Source organism: Orcinus orca, chromosome 10 (genome assembly GCF_937001465.1).
Source record: "Orcinus orca chromosome 10, mOrcOrc1.1, whole genome shotgun sequence".
Classification (NCBI taxonomy): domain Eukaryota; kingdom Metazoa; phylum Chordata; class Mammalia; order Artiodactyla; family Delphinidae; genus Orcinus; species Orcinus orca.
This window is the reverse complement of record NC_064568.1, coordinates 33,593,305-33,610,029: the sequence shown is the minus strand read 5'-3', so window position 1 is coordinate 33,610,029 and position 16,725 is coordinate 33,593,305. Positions and strand designations below refer to the sequence as shown.

Here is a 16,725-nt window from a genome sequence, read left to right as displayed (position 1 = left end):
GGGAGGGAGGGGTACGGATGCGGGGTGAGCCTCCGGCAGCAGAGGCTGGCATGACATTGCACCAGCCTGAGGCGCGCCGTGCGTTCTCCCAGGGAAGTTGTCCCTGAATCACGGGACCCTGGCAGTGGTGGGCTGCACAGGCTCCCGGGAGGGGAGGTGTGGATAGTGACCTGTGCTTGCACACAGGCTTCTTGGTGGCGGCAGCAGCAGCCTTAGCGTCTCATGCCCGTCTCTGGGGTCCGCGCTGATAGCCGCGGCTCGTGCCTGTCTCTGGAGCTCGTTTAGGCTGTGCTCTGAATCCCCTCTCCTCGCACACTCCGAAACAATGGTCTCTTGCCTCTTCGGCAGGTCAAGACTTTTCCTCGGACTCCCTAAGTTAGTGGTGCACTAACCCCCCGCAGACTGTGTTCACGCAGCCAACCCCAGTCCTCTCCCTGCGCTCCGACCGAAGCCCAAGCCTCAGCTCCCAGCCCCGCCCGCCCCAGCGGGTGAGCAGACAAGCCTCTCGGCCTGGTGAGTGCTGGTCGGCACCAATCCTCTGTGCGGGAATCTCTCCGCTTTGCCCTCCGCACCCCTGTTTCTGTGCTCTCCTCCGTGGCTCCGAAGCTTCCCCGCTCCGCCACCCACAGTCTCCGCCCGCGAAGGGGCTTTCTAGCGTGTGGAAACCTTTTCTCCTTCACAGCTCCCTCCCACTCTTGCAGGTCCCGTCTCTATTTTTTTGTCTCTGTTTTTTCTTTTGCCCTACCCAGGTACGTGGGGAGTTTCTTGCCTTTTGGGGGGTCTGAGGTTTTCCGCCATCATTCAGTACGTGTTCTGTAGGAGTTGTTCCACGTGTAGATGTATTTCTGATGTATTTGTGGGAAGGAAGGTGATCTCCGCGTCTTACTCTTCCGCCATCTTGAAGGTCTCCCCGTAAGTATTATTTAATCTCACTTGTTCAGATGCAGAAATTGACACTGGGGTTTGTGTTAAATACATTACCTCAGGTTATACAAAGGGCAAGAGAGAATTGGAATTGAAACCCAGATTTGTCTGATTCCAAAAGCATCCTTCTGGCATGCAGCTTGGTAAATCAAGTTGGAAGTTTTTGGAATCAGACTCTCCTTTGAAGAGAGATTTGATGCATTTGTGAACAAATGTGATATAACCAAGAACTAATTAAGTGAAATAAGGTATGTAAAGTGGGTAACCCAGGACTTAACCCATAGTGAGAGCTAGATGCTAGGCAACTCATCATCACCCTTTTCTATCACATTTGCTCCCTCCCTCCTTCCCTCTCTCCCTTCTTTCCCTCCTTCCTTCCTTCCTTCCTTCCTTCCTCCCTCCCTCCCTTCGTCCCTTTGTTTTTACCTTAAAACAACTACCATCTATTCTTGCTCATGAGTCTTCTGGCTGCCTGGACAGTTCTGCTGAGTGAGGCTGGACTCAGCTAAGCTTGTTCATGTGCAGCTTGTGAGCTGGCTGGGCTGGCTGGTGTAGGATGGCCTCAGCCATGCCTCTAGAGATTGGCTGGCTTTCGGTTTGGGGTGACAACCCGCAGGCCAGCCCAGGCTTGTTCACACGTTGGCAGCAGTGTTACAAGAGAGTGAATGGAAGCAAGTGCGGTCTCTTGAGGCCTGGGCTCAGAATTGGCCTCCCTCACTACTATTTCAATACAATTTATAAAGCCAGCCCAATCGAGGGAATGTGGAAATAGGCTCCTACCTCTTAATGGGTGGGGCTGAAAAATCACATTTCCAAGGATGCCTTACTTTTACTCTTACTCTCGGTTCTCCTAGTGGACGGACAGACCTTTACAGGCACAAGAACTTCCTGCTTCCAAACAGGTTCCTATACTCAGGTTCAATCTGACTACCTATTGTTTAATGTTAATAATTCTTACTGCTCCTCTGATTTAAGTTGGTGATATCTTTTTTTCCCCTGAAAATGGGAGCCCACCCACAATATCTTTTCCTAGTGGAGTTTCCACTGTTACCCTTTTATTTGCTAAGTAGTCATATTACATTACTTTGGGTCCAATAGCTGTGAATAAGTAAGGCATCCAGAGCTACAGGTTCTCCCCACTGAAAGAGCTCTGCAGAGTCACACCTCACCCAAACCCATGGCTTTGGACCCACCGTGAACCTGGCCAAAATTTACCTTTTGTAACCTTGTTTTCTGCTGCTACCCCACATGCACCCTCCTGCTGGGGCCAAGCTTCCAAGGCCTTGCTCAACCCACCATGAAACTGTATGTGCTCCTTACTTTTGTACATGCTGTTCCTGCCGCCTGGCCTGTGTGTCCTACCCCCTCTTCTCCACCTGGTGAGCCTCCATGAATCCTTTACAACGCAGATTATGTCTCATTTTCATTCATGCCGTCATTCAACAAGTATGTACCGATGTGCCAGGCCCAAGACACCGGTGGACTAAAAACAGACTCAGCCCCTTCTCCTCATGGAATTATTGTCACACTTGTGTGACACACCCAATTTCTAAGTCCCTGCCTCTACTCTGTTCCCACAGGTGTGTGTGTGTGTGTGTGTGTCTGTGCATACATATGTATACGTATGATTGTGTGTGTTTATATGTATGTGTACACACACACATGCACACATACCTTTTACACACAGACTACATTGGATTCTGATGGTTCATTGGTGAATTCTTCTCTTCCATTAAACTGAGCTCTTTCCACTTAGGGATCATACCTCATTAGTCCATTATTATGATTAGATCACCCGGTCTTTCCTTATAGTAGAAATCCAAATAAACATTAGCTGAACAGACAAATGACTGAACGTCAGAAGGAAAAGGTGTTTTTGGCTCAATGTCTTAATTTTGCCAATGAAAAAATGAAAACCCAGGCAATTAGACTAGTTATTGTGACTACAATGCCTTGACATAGGGAACAGTGTGGTTGCCCAACTTCAGAGTCAAAACGGAGATGGTTTTATGTTTTAAACACAGTTTCTGGTTTTAAGGAATTGTGTTTTGCATTTTATAAAAATCTCAAGTGGGCAAAATACAGTACATCAAAAGTGATTAAGAAATTGGGCTTCTGAGCCAGACAGATTTGGAATAAAATTCTGGCACTGTCTGACCTCAGGCAAGTTAACTTTACCTCTAAGTCTCACTTTCCTTACCTATAAAATGGAGCTAACGATCAGTACCTGCCCCAGACATGTTGGGAAGATTTAAAAAGCACAGGGCTTAATCCATAGAAAATGCATGATATAATAAGCTATGATTTTTTTATCATTATTATTTTGCTATTAATTTAAATGATACCTAGAAAATAGCATTAGCTAAATATTTAAAGGTTCAAGTCTAACCATAATTGTACTCAAGAGGTCTCCACAATGGTTGCTATCTTAAAACAGCTACAACAAATCTCTTGTTATTAAAAAAAAAAACAACTTGCGTGTATTTTTGTCAGAAGTTTCAGATGCAGTATTACTTTTTCCCACAGGATTTACCTACAGGAATTAAAGCATTAGCAAGTTCCTGAGCGCAAGGAAATGAACGCATTCCAATGCGTGACGGCAAAGCCCAGGATCGCAAAGAGAGTGATTCAGATGCCATTACTGAACTAGTAGAACCTGCTTTTAATGGCCAGAAGATGTTCATTTCCTGAGGCTCGGTTAGTACAAATACCGAACAGTCCTTTTTTCCATGCATAAAAATGGAAATGTAAAGGTTAGAACGCTATGGTTAAGAAGGGTTTTAAACAATATTTTATGGCATCTGAAAGCAACCCTTTTATCTTTTACATCTTCACTTTTTATTGTCTGGGCTTTTATGAGCTGCGTGCTTGAACTAGACCCAAATCCTGGGTGCCACGCTCAAAATCATATGGTACATCTGTGTCTCTGACTGAGGACGTGGTGGGATTCTGCATATCAAAATCTTCCTCCCATCGTACACTTATGTTTGGTGAAAGAAATGGAAAATGTTGCATCCATGCCTTCTCTCAACAAGGGCAGTTCTGTTCACATCCCATGGGGCCATGGGTCAGGGCAAAGCCAGAGTCACGAGGAGGACATCAAGTTTACTGTCTCAAGCCTCCTACATGGGCATTCATTTCTCCCCGGGAATCTTCAGAACTGGTGAAGGTCCACACCTTATGTGGACCTTGACCTTGGCTGGTACTCCCTGGGCAAACGGAAATGCCCTATCATTATTTCAGAAATCAAGCAAATGCCTTTTAGTCTTTTCCCAAATATGGGATGGATTTTTTAATAAGAACATGATTAAATTATTTTAAAGTAGGAGAAAGTCAAGGGAGACGTGTGTTATAACAAGAGCTACAGTGATAAGTGTCCTACTGTTGTTTGTGGAACTAAGTAAACTTTGTCTGGCAGAAGCAGTATTCGCTTCCAAAAGGAATTTGTATTTATAAAAATTTTGTGCCAAAAGTTAACCGAGAGACACCAACTGTGTCTTGAGCCTGCACATTTCAGTGATGTTATCCAGAATTCACCTGAGCCATAGCATGAGGGCTGAGTGAAATGCAAGACCCGAGGAATTGGAGAAGGCAAATGGAACCCCTGAGAACAGAGTAGTTGGCATAGAGGGCGAATCAAAAGATGTGGTTGGAAATTATACTGGAAAGGCACACTAGGGTGAAGCTATCAAAGGGTTTGAATGTCAAGCTAAAAAAAAAAAGTCTAGGATTAACACTCTAAACACTAAGGGGCCACTGATGTTTTTGAGTATATCAGTTTCTGGAGTTCACAGGGGCTAGGCTGTTCCTGCCCCTCTTAACATTACTAGGGGGCTCTGGCCCTCACCTGTGATTAGTGAGCACGAGCCCTCCCCCAGGTTCAACTACCATTCCTGAATTGGCCAACCGTGTCACCAGTGGGATATTTTCAGGCTCTCCTGTTCTCAAGCCCATCAGAGGCCCTGTTGCTACCCTCTGTTTCTGCTACATAGACGCTGATCCCTGGGAGTCTTGTGGTTCTTGATGGTTTATCCTCATTCCTTCCATTTGGGGGTTTGTAGGACTACCTTGGCTTGGGAGAGGCAGTTGAGATGTTTGGTAAGTGTTGACCATTGGTTTATGGCTTTGCTATCCAGCTGTCCTTTTTGTATGGAGGAATTTGGAAAGATTAAAAAAGATGCATCCACTACCACTTTCCCAGAACCTAGAATTGGGTTTTGTTTTGGTTTTGGTTTTTGGTGGAAATGGGTGAACTCCTGGTTCGACCTAGAACAGAGTGGGATAATGAGAAAATGCAGCACGGTGAGACAGTACATTTTACAAAATAAATTCAAAAGAACAAGGAGCTCAGATCTAGAGGTGACCTTGAGGAGGGAGCCCTAGAAAAAGAACAGAGGTATCTGTGAGGGCTTTGAACTTTCTCAAAAGGTACACGGGGAGCTGCTGTCTGGTTCAGTGCAGTCAGGAGCTCTTGGGTCATAATGACGGTCTCTTTGGTGGTGAGTGGCAGGGTGGTCTCTTCTTGCCATAATATCTCCTTGGGGCATCCCAAAGTCTCCAGGTGAGAGTTCAGGCTCAGCTCTGATGACCACTTCTTAGGGAGGAGGCCAAGACATGAAGACCAAAGATATGTGAATAGACATGAAAAAAAGGGAGTTGAGAAGCATCAGCCTCAGTACTTGTGGAAGGAGTACCACCAGGTGAACATGGTTTTGTTGGTCGGTTCTCCATACTTGGGATGGAGCCCTAGCATGGAAATGTAGGGAGGTGGTTACTTACATGCCATGGGAGGAAGTGTGTTCCCCTCTCAGAGAAACGCCTTTCCTAATGTATGAGATAAATGCTAAGTACCCTTGTTCCTCCCCTGGAATCCCAGACCCTGCAATGAAACATGGGTGCCTCAAACCCTCCTTGGCTGTCTGTGACAGAAGACTTTCCAGGACATGAAATAAGTTCCTCTCTTTCCCTCATTCATAAGGCAAAGTCCAGGGAAATTTTCAAAACCTGACAACATGAGAGAGATCCTAGACTCTCATGCAAGCTGCGTTAGAGACCCTTGCACTCGTACCCTTGACCTGAGAGACAGAAAGGCAACCGCATGGAGGGAACATAACACAAAGGAAGCAGAGTTCTGGCCTCCTGGCAGGCCACATGCACAGCACAAGAGAGGGACACACAGTTCCGGGACAGGTGGCCTGACACCTGATGATGAGGCACCTTTGAGGCAGAGCAGCAAAGGGTCAGGGGACTTTTTCAACGATGAGCCTTACCGCACATACCTTCCAGACTGCGTCCAGAGCTGGTCCTGGCAGCAATCACCAAGCTAACAAAGTACCATTGTGTCGTTCCTCATCTTATCCTGTTCAAGTCCTCTCCCGCTCTCCCCGCAGTGACATCCCTTTCCTGTTGATTTCCAGGAGACCACTGACCTTGAGCCTTAAGGGGATAAAAGAGCACAGACTTTGAAACCAAGGACGTTGGACATGTTTCTTGACTTCTCTGAACCTTAGTTCCCTCGTCTAAATGGGCAGGATAATTTCTTTTTGCTACAAACGTGATATATCCATACATGAGGAGACCATGCAAACCTGTTGATGCAAGACACTCCCACTTTTTGCCTGTTGCCCTGGCACCCCATCCCTCAAATGAGCATCTCTTTTCACTCTCAGAAGCATTCCAGTTTGGAGGATAAATTCTGTGGTTACTCTATAAAGCTCCTAACGCAAAACCTGACAAAGAAGAGGCAATAGGCCATCCCCAATACTTTCCTACCCAATGTGCTTTCAGAACCTTCAGTCACATTGAAGTGTAAATGTTTGACAGTATTTAAATATTAGCGCCGGCAGAAATCTTAAACCAGAAAGGTGTATCTCTTGTGGCAGAATCTTGTGAGCTGGGAAGATACTGGGGGAGGAGGGGGGCTGGGGACCATCGTACCTCCCATGCATAAGACTGACCCCCAGTGGCCATTCGGAGCTTTGTGACTCTTCTTCAGCCTTAACTGTCACCCCCAACCCCACCACCAAAAATTCCAGCGTAGGGGGCTCAACACCCTCAGAAGGTAGGGTTCTCCCAGGCAAGTTCTCCATCCTCCAGGTGGTTCAAAGCCTTCTCTCTGAACAGGGACCGCTGATGCTCCCGATCCCCTTGGTGTATGAAGAGGACATAACGCACAACAACCTGAAATGCACCGGGAAGTGGATATCCCACCCTGGAGACGCGGGATTATTAGAGTGAGGGACATGGTGAGAAGACTGCCTCACAAAGCAAACAGAACACATTTTAAAATATTAACAATTTACTCCACAGCTATTTAGTTTAGTCATTAAACAAACATGTGAACACCTACCAGATGCCAGAATCCTGGAGGCACGGTAGTCCCCAACTGGTCAGCAAGATGGCCAGGATCATAAGGCCGGGGGGGCGGGTAGGAGAGGCGAGTGTCATGTGTGGAGACCAAAGTGAAACTCCCTAACCAGTGGCAGACGCTGCAGCCAATTTTAAAACTCCCCCACCCAGACTCTACTTTCTCAATTAAAAAAATAGATGTTATATTGTTTAAATAATATATGTTCATTATTATACAATTGGAAAGCCTATATCAATTAAAAGAAGTGAAATGCTAATCTTAATCCCCCCCAGGTAAATACAACCACTATGAACTTTTAGGCATTTTTCCTATCAGCGCTTTTCTTCTGTCCTTAGTTATCTTTATTCCTTCCTTTTGGCCCCATGGAAGGTAAAATTTTAAACATTTATTTCTTCTGATTACAGAAGTACATATATTTATTGTAGAAAAGGGGAGACACATTCCAAATCCAAAGGATAGAATAACAGCCATTCACAGCTTGCCAAGCAGGTAACTACTAGTGATGTTTTGAAATGAATCAAACAGATTGTTTAAAACTATAAATACACATTAAGACAATAAAATGTAAAATGTGAATAATTTTAAACACACCTCTTACAGTGAATAAACGATTTATTAATTGGGAAAAATCTATAAACACACCATTTTCCTGCTAAGGGTGGTTGTTGTACTATAGGGACCCAAGAAAATAGCGCCCCTAATCTTCCAGTGCTTGATTTATTCAGTTACTAGGTTGTGTAAAAGCTGCGGTTAATGAAATTCCTTCTACAAACGTGATTTCTAATGTCTGTATAGAAGACCGTCAGAGATATAAAATTATTTCATCCTCTGGGTGCACCTTGAGGTTTTGTTTGTATCTTTGTTTTTCGTTTGCTTGTAATTTGCAGTTTGTTCACTTAATAATTCTTTGCCAAATGCCCACTATGTGCCAGAAACTGTTCTAGGTTCTGATGATACTAGAAACAAGTGTCTGTTCACTTTAAACAGATTTCTCTATATACATCTTAGATTATTTCCTTAGATCCATTTCTGGAAGTAGAAACATTGGACTAAAGGGTCAAACCGATTTAATTTGTACTCCCACAAGTGCCATGTAAAAATACCTTGTCCTCTCACAGATAATGACTTTCTAACAGCTTTTGAGTTTGGGAGAAGGGCAATAATTTGTAGGAAGCCAGCAGGTGAAGTTCTAGGAGATATGCACCACTTAAAATCTATTGGGAATAAAGAAAGAATGTCCTTATTAATCATAAAGTAATAAAATGGAAGACATGGCTAAGCACCCAACTCCAGAGCCAGACTGGCTATGTTGGAATCCTGGTTCTGCCACCCACTAGGGAGTGGTTTGGGGAAAGTTATTTATCCTTTCTGCACCTCAGTTTCCTCATCTGTGAAATGGGGATAATAATACTACTACCTCAAAGGGCTGTTGTGGTGACTAGGTGAGTTTAAAACACGTAAAGCACTGAGAACAGTGCCTGCCATTTACTAAGTACTCCTGTGTTTTTTAAAAAATAAAGTCTTATCTGTATAACTTTCTAGATAGCACAGTTATTGGCAAAGTAAATCTAGTTCTCTCCCATTTCTAAAACACTTGTTGATCCAGAAAAATTATAAAGGAATACTAAAAATTAGATTTGAACCCTAAAGGAGCTCGAATTATCTCCCTTCCATCACTTTCTATATAGCTCAGTTCTTCACGTAGGTCCCGAGGCATCATCAAGCCCTTCTTGGTCCCAGGACCACGGAACATTCTCTACTCCTCAGTCTGAACACGACCATCTCTCCACTGATGCCAAGAACCATAGAGCTTCATGGGAGAAATACCCTGCCTGGGGCTCTTATTCTGAAGAAAAGCTCAAAATTCAATTGTCTAAAGCTCTCAGTGCCATTGGCCTGCAGGAAAGTGTCAAATCCTGGAGAGACATGGCATTTTGAATTATGGGACAAACTACCCAAAGAAGGCAGATTTTGACGCGAGCTATAGCTGTGAATTCTGACATCCGTTCACTAGTGATTAATGACATCAGGAAAAACAAGCCAGCAGGCACTGATGCTAAGATAGAAAGCTATTTTAAACATTCCCCATTCTAATTAAATATTTCTTCTTATAACACTTGGAACCTAAAAATAGGTTTGATCTGTCCATTGGAGGCCACTTCGAGTTGACAGAAGTTTAATTAGATTGCCTCAAGCAGGAATGTTATTCTCCAAGGTTTTTGATACTGGTGTTCGCTCCAGGACTGAAGTCTAGCTTACATGTGTGTGCAGTGGGTGCTCGCTAAAGTAGAAGATAGTATTTTCTACAAAGTCCTGACACCGGAGGAGGCTGGAAGAAAGGCACATTTACACCTGGTGCATTAGGCCTTTAACAATCCAGCAGTGGGTGATCGTAAATATAGTTAACCCTTTAATGTAGAAAGTGTTTCATATGCTTTGACTCCAATTCAACACAGAAGCAACAGTGGTGTCCCTGGCATGAATACCTGATGGAATAGAAACAAGGCATACACCCCTACACCCCTCCCCACAAGGCATCATTCGGACTGAATTCATGTCAGTTTAGTCAACACGCTGGTAGGTAGTTGGTTAAACTACTGGGCATTTGGCAACCTAGAGTGTTGATGGGCTTAAGCAACACCCGTGATGAACATGGAGAAGGTCTCCAATGTCTTGCTACTCAAAACACTCTCTCATCCTTGGTACAGGCTCCCCATCCTAATGGTAATGAAAATGGAGGAAACTCTCCGAATACTGTGTGAATCTTAATTTCTAGAAGTAGAACTGTTGAATTTGGAACTTTGGATAAATGTAGCCATGCTGCCTCACCAGCAGTCGACCACACGCTTACCATCATTCTTTTTTATCTTTTCCAATTTGACAGGCAGAACATGGTATCTCAGGATTGTCTTGTGGGTTTTTTTTTTAATTACTAATAAGATTGAACATGTTTTTCAAATATTTGTTGACTCGTTGAACTTATTGTGTGAGTCATCTGCTTATATCCTTCATTCATTTTTTTCTGCCAGCATCCTTAAATATACACCTCTACATAGTTTCTACACATTTTTCAATGGTGTTTTTTCCCTTTGATGTTTAGTTTTATATATTAAAGAAATTAAACCTGCTCAACATCACTAATCATCAAGGAAATGCAAATCAAAACCGCAATGAGCTATCACCTTACCCCGGTTAGAATGGCTATTTTCAAAAGGACAAGATAACAAATGCTGGCTAGGATGTGGAGAAAAAGGAACCCCTGTGTGCTGCCGTTGAGAATGCAAACTGGTGCAGCCGCTATGGAACACAGCATGGAGGTTCCTCGAGACATTAAAATAGAACTACCATATGAGCCAGCAATCCCACTTCTGGGTCTATATCCCAAGGAAACAAAATCATTATCTTGAAGAGATAGCTGTACTCCCATGTTCATTGCAGCATTATTCACAGTCACTAAGGTATGGAAACAAAGTGTCCATCAACAGATGAATGGACCAAGAAAATGTTATATATATGTATATACGTACGTATGTGTGTGTGTGTGTGTGTGTGTGTGTGTGTGTGTATGGAATATTATTTAACCTTAAAAAATACAGAAATCTTGTCATTTGCAACAACATGGATGAAACTGCAGGGCATTACGCTAGGTGATATAAACCAGACAGAGAAAGACAGATTCTGCATGGTATCATTCATATGTGAAATCTTAAAAAAAAAAAAAAAGTCAAACTCATAGAAACAGAGAGTAGAAAAGTAGTTGCCAGGGGCTGGGAATGGGGGAAATAGGAGAGATTGGTAAAAGGGTACAAAATTTCAGTTATAAGATGAGAAAGTTCTGAGGAACTAATGTCTGATGGGGACTGTAGTTGATAACACTGTATTGTGTAATTGAAATATGCTAAGAAAGTAGAATTTAAATGTTCTCTCCCCAAAACGGGTAAACAAAAAATTTTTTTAATGAATTAACCATTTGTCAGCAAATAACTCTATAAGGTTGTGGTTTCTCAAGATTTTCTTTAGGAGTTTGGGGGAGGGCGTCTGTGCTGAAGATTTTTTAACTCTTACGTAATTGTCTTTGTGTTTCTGCCTTCAGTAACATGTTTAGAGGTGTCCATATCCCCCAAACTGTGTTTTAAATGTTGATTCATATTTTCTTCTTGTTTAAATCTTTAACTCATCCAGGATTTTGATATGAGGTGAGAGACAGAATCTAGTTATATTTTTCCCCAAGTGCAACTGGTTGTCTGAGTTTTCTTTAAACCTTCCAAATGTTTCTACTGGTGTCCAGAGACACAGCCCAAACGGGGCCTCATTCGGCAGTCCAAAGCATCAAATGACCGCCAGTGGAATGACCACAAGGCAATAAACAGGTTCCATCAAAAATTATGGAGGAGAGAGCCAAGTATTTTCCCTCTTAGAGTATTATTAAGAAAAGTATTTTGTCTCAAAGCTATAGCTGTGGGAACAAATGCTATTTAAAAAATCAGAGAAATATTTATTCTGGGCCAGTGGGCAAGGTGAAAATGAAGAGAGATACAAAGCCCAGGTGGGATTGAAAGGTTGATTGTCCTTGTTAAAGATCAAGAAAAAATTTCCTCATAAAAGCACATAAATATTAATTTATTCAGATGGTAACTCTCGGTGCCAGGACAAAATGTCCATGGCCTTTCCGTGGGTTAGAATTCTGACAGCCTGGCCGAGTTGCCAGTTCAGAGGATTGTTTGTTTCTTGCTTGACTTGGAAGAATCTCTAGGCCTAGAAAATACAGATCATGGGTGGTCGAGTGTTGTCCTGGCTAGAAGGATGGACGTGATGTCCACAGAATCATGTTGACAGGTCTTCAGATACCTATCTCATGATTGTTCTTCCTTTTTATCCTTGTTCCTTTATTCCTTGTTTTCAGAAACATGATGGCCACATGTTTGAGATATGCCCAATGAGCTCCAGATATAGCCTCCTCTGCCTTCTTTTATTCCCCAAATATTTACTGAGCGTCTTTTATGTGCCAAGAACTGTTATATACTTAGGATATTGTGACGGACAAGACAGACAGAAGCCTGGCCTCATGGAGCTTACATTCTAAAACAGGTTGGCAAACTATAGCCTGCTGCCCCACTGAATATTTCTGTAAGGTGCAGGAGCTAAAAAGAATGTCTGTATATGTAAGGTCCAGGTTATTACATTTTTTGAAGATTTTTTGAATCAAAAGAGTATTTTGTGACACGTGAAAATTATATGGATTTCAAGTTTCAGTGTCCACAGATAAAGGACTGGAACACAGCCACATCCATTCACTTACATATTGTCTAGATGTGCTCTTTCACACTAAAATTGCAGAGTCGAATCTTTGTGACAGAAACCATAGGGCCACAGAGCTTAGAATATTTTCTATCTGGCCCTTTACTGAAAAGGTTTGCTGTGCCAGAAGACAGACTAAACAGGAAAATAAGATGATTACTGACTAAGCCAGCTGGAGCACATCACTGAGTGAGATGTGGAGGTACTGATGGCCAAGGTCAGGGAGAGCATTGCTGGAGAAATGTGATTCGAATTGAGACCCCCAAGGAGGACAAAAACATAGCTTGCGAAGGGCCATGAGGGAAAAAATTTCCAGGCAGTAGAAATACAAAGACCCTGGGCGTGAAGATTCAGAAAACCAGCCTGTGCTGGGGCAAGTGGGAATGGGAGGCTGGGAGGCTGATGAGACGAGACTTGGGCAGGACCGGATCACTCGGACCACACGGGAGCAGGGCTGGAAGCAGAGGGTAGCCGACTCTTCCGGGAGGCCAGGAGAGAGACCAAGGGGGCTGAGACCAACGTGGTGGTGCAGAAATGCAGATCCTGTGTAGAGTGAATAGATATTTGGGGGGTGGAGCCCACAAAACAGTGCTGGATTGGAGGTGGGGGAAGGGAAGAGTTACGGGTGGGGACTGGATGTCTGGCTTAAACTAGGCAGCTGGTGGTACCATCGCTGATGGAGAGGACCGAGAGTTATAGTGTGTGTAGGGGTCGGGGCGGGGAGGGGGCGGGGAGGGTAACTAGAGAACTTGTCTTTAAGGTGCTCAAGGAAAAATGTCAAATTGGGGTGGAACTAAGAGTCTGGAACTCAAGGGAGACGTTGGGGATGGGCCTGACATACACACTCTCTGAGCCTGTGTGTTTAAAAAGACACCCTGGGGCTTCCCTGGTGGCGCAGTGGTTGAGAGTCCGCCTGCCGATGCAGGGGACACGGGTTCGTGCCCCGGTCTGGGAAGGTCTCACATGCCGCGGAGCGGCTGGGCCCGTGAGCCATGGCCGCTGAGCCTGCGCGTCCGGAGCCTGTTGCTCCGCAACGGGAGAGGCCACAACAGTGAGAGGCCCGCGTACCGCAAAAAAACAAAAAAGACACCCTGAATATCCTATTGGTGAATCTGCGGCTTCTCTGCCGACGGGCCATGGAGCTGCCATGGCTTCCAGCGACCAGATGCTCTAAGTCTGCCCCACCCCTCCCACCCAGAGGGATGCTCCGTGCACATGCATTTGGCCATCTGACAAACATGTATGAGCTGCTTTTTACTCTCATTATCTCCTCAAGTCATACACATCCATCACTGCCCACTGTCCCTAGACACAAAGCGGCATTCCTAGAGGGAGGACGAGTTTTCATTACAAGAGGTCGCCACACCTCATTATACGGGGCTCATGAAAAGCGTTTCCTGCTCAACATGGAGCAGCTCTGGACCTGTGAGAACCCACCTCCTGCTTTCATCAGGAGAGCTCAGCTTGGAAATGCCAGGGCGGTTAGGTAGACAGGAGGGCTCTACAGATTTCTGTGAGCCTTTGGACTTGCCTGGGTCACTGAAAAACCATTAGCAAGGTCACCTCTCAGACAACACTGGCACCAGCCCCCCATCTCCTTGGCAAGCCCCATCCTGTAAGTATGCAAGCATAAAATTACCCAATTTGTACCCCAGAGATCCCCTCTGCATTCTTTCAGGCTGTGAGGACCTCCCCAAATCAGGGGGTTTTTTAGTTTATTTTATTGAAGTATAATTGATTTACAATATTGTGTTAATTTCTGCTGTACAGCAAAGTGATTCAGTTATACATATACATACATTCTTTTCTTTTTTCATATTCTTTTCCATCATGGTTTATCACAGGATATTGAATATAGTTCCCTATGTTATGCAGTAGGACCTTGTTTATCCATCCTATGTATAACAGTTTGCATCTGCTAATCCCAAACTCCCCCACCGCCCTCCCCCTTGGCAACCAGAAGTCTGTTCTCTACGTCTGTGAGTCTGTTTCTGTTTCATAGATAAGTTCATCTGTGCCATATTTTAGATTCTACACATAAGTGATCAAAACCAGTTTTATAGAAGGGTTTACCAGCTCCCAAGGTCCAGTACAGATCCAAAGGTATTAAAATCCACACCCTCCACTCCATGGCACTCCGTGAAGACATTTCAAGTCACCTTCAGGTGATTGTCTTGACAAAATCTGAGGTTTTGTGCGCTGCCATGGGTACACCATTGGCTCAAATCTAGAAGCTAGGGATCCTGTACTGCTTTTTCCACCCGCTGGCTGTTGGGGCACAGATCGTTCCCTCTCTGTGTCTCAGACTCCTCAACTGTAACAGGAAGGAGCTTATGCCCTATTTCAGAGGCATTTCATGAGCACGGCAGATGCTGTGCTAGGCCCTGGGGATACAGATATGGGTAGACCGGTGCCTGACCTCGAGGAGCCTAGAGCGTGAGCTGGCTCGGGCACAGGCAGCACTTTACATGCTAGACTCGGTGTGATCAGTGCTGAGCACGTCGCACGAATGACCTCATCTCCCTCAGCAGCCCTACGAAGGAGGCTTGACTACCCCATTTTACCTATGGGGAAACTGAAGTTTAGAGAGAGTAAGTGGCTCATCCAACAGTGTCACATACACAGCGAATAAGAGGCAAAGCCAGGACTCAGTGCCAGGCAGGCTGAATTCAGTGACCCCCTCCAATCTTCAACACTTGAAGGGCCTCTCAGTCAGGTACGGCTTCCCAGAGAAGGCTCATCCTGTGATTCCCTTGCCACCTTTCAGCAAGTCTGTGAGTGGAGGCCCCTGGCAGCTTTGTAAGGTCTGGCACTTATGTGCTCTGCTGTTTTCTTAGCCTCTCTGGACCTCAGCTTTCCCAGAAGCAGCTCAGAAAGTCCAATATAGGAGGAGCCTCAGAAGCCATCAGGGCAAATTACTTCATTCTTAGAGATGGGGAAAACAGAGGCAGGAACATTGGAATGTCTTGGTCAAATTCTCCCCAAGAATGAGCAACAGAGCCCAGTCACGATCTCAAGCCAAGTCAGGAGTCCAACCTCACGGTCACATTCTTCTTCACTACACATCTCAGGCTTTGTATTATCTTTTTTTTTTTAAAGATTGATTGATTGATTGATTGATTTTTGGCTGCATCGGGTCTTAGTTGCGGCACGTAGGATCTTCGTTGAGACGCTCGGACTTCTCTCTAGCTGTGGCGGCGGGTTTTCTCCTCCTCTAGTTGTGGCACACTGGCTCCAGGGTCCGTGGGCTCTGTAGTTGTGGCACGCAGGCTTAGTTGCCCCCCGGCATGTGGGATCCTAGTTCCCTGACCAGGGATCAAACCCCAGTGCCCCGCATTGGAAGGCGGATTCTCTACCACTGGACCACCAGGGAAGTCCTCGTATTATTATTATACTTTTTGGCTGCATTGTGTCTTTGTCGCTGCTCGCAGGCTTTCTCTAGTTGTGGTGCGCGGGCTTCTCGTTGTGGTGGCTTCTCTTGTTGCAGAGCATGGGCTCTAGGCACACGGGCTTCAGTAGTTGTGGCGCACGGGCTTAGTTGCTCTGAGGCATGTGGCATCTTCCCGGACCAAGGCTCGAACCCGTGTGCCCTGCGCTTGGCAGACGGATTCTTAACCACTGCGCCACCAGGGAAGCCCTCCCCGTGTTATCTTTCAGTGCAGGAGGAAATTAGGGCCTAGGTGAAGGAACCAGCTTAACCAAAGTCTCCCAACCAGAAAGTAGCAAAGTGAAGACTGGAAACCATTTATTGTTGGCAGGAACATGGAAACCAGGTGAGAGCGTGGCGTTTGGAATTGGGTGTGGACCTTCCTAGGTCTGGGAGCTTAGGCAATTGACCTGACACCTGCAAATGGGAACAATTACAACGGCACCCTCATCAGACTAAGTGACACACATAATGGGTTGAGCACACTGCCTGACATACAGCAACCCTTACAAATATCTACTGAGCAGCTACTATTCCAAGTGCTTTTATCCTTCTTTACAACCTACTGGGTAGGTCTTACTTTTTATTTTATTTTTTTGCGGTATGCGGGCCTCTCACTGCTGTGGCCTCTCCCGTTGCGGAGCACAGGCTCCGGACGCGCAGGCTCAGCGGCCATGGCTCACGGGCCCAGCCGCTCCGCGGCACG

At 45.1% G+C, this 16,725-nt stretch overlaps 1 long non-coding RNA gene across 1 annotated transcript in view; it reads left to right on the top strand.

Moving 5' to 3' along the window:
* The window catches only part of LOC117200687 (uncharacterized), a 200,622-nt gene extending 193,433 nt beyond the window's left edge, over positions 1–7,189 (top strand). The window contains exons 19-20 of the long non-coding RNA XR_007479468.1: positions 3,451–3,621; positions 7,048–7,189. This is a non-coding gene — a long non-coding RNA (uncharacterized LOC117200687). The remainder of the gene's footprint in view (positions 1–3,450; positions 3,622–7,047) is intronic.
* Positions 7,190–16,725: the final 9,536 nt, after the last annotated feature.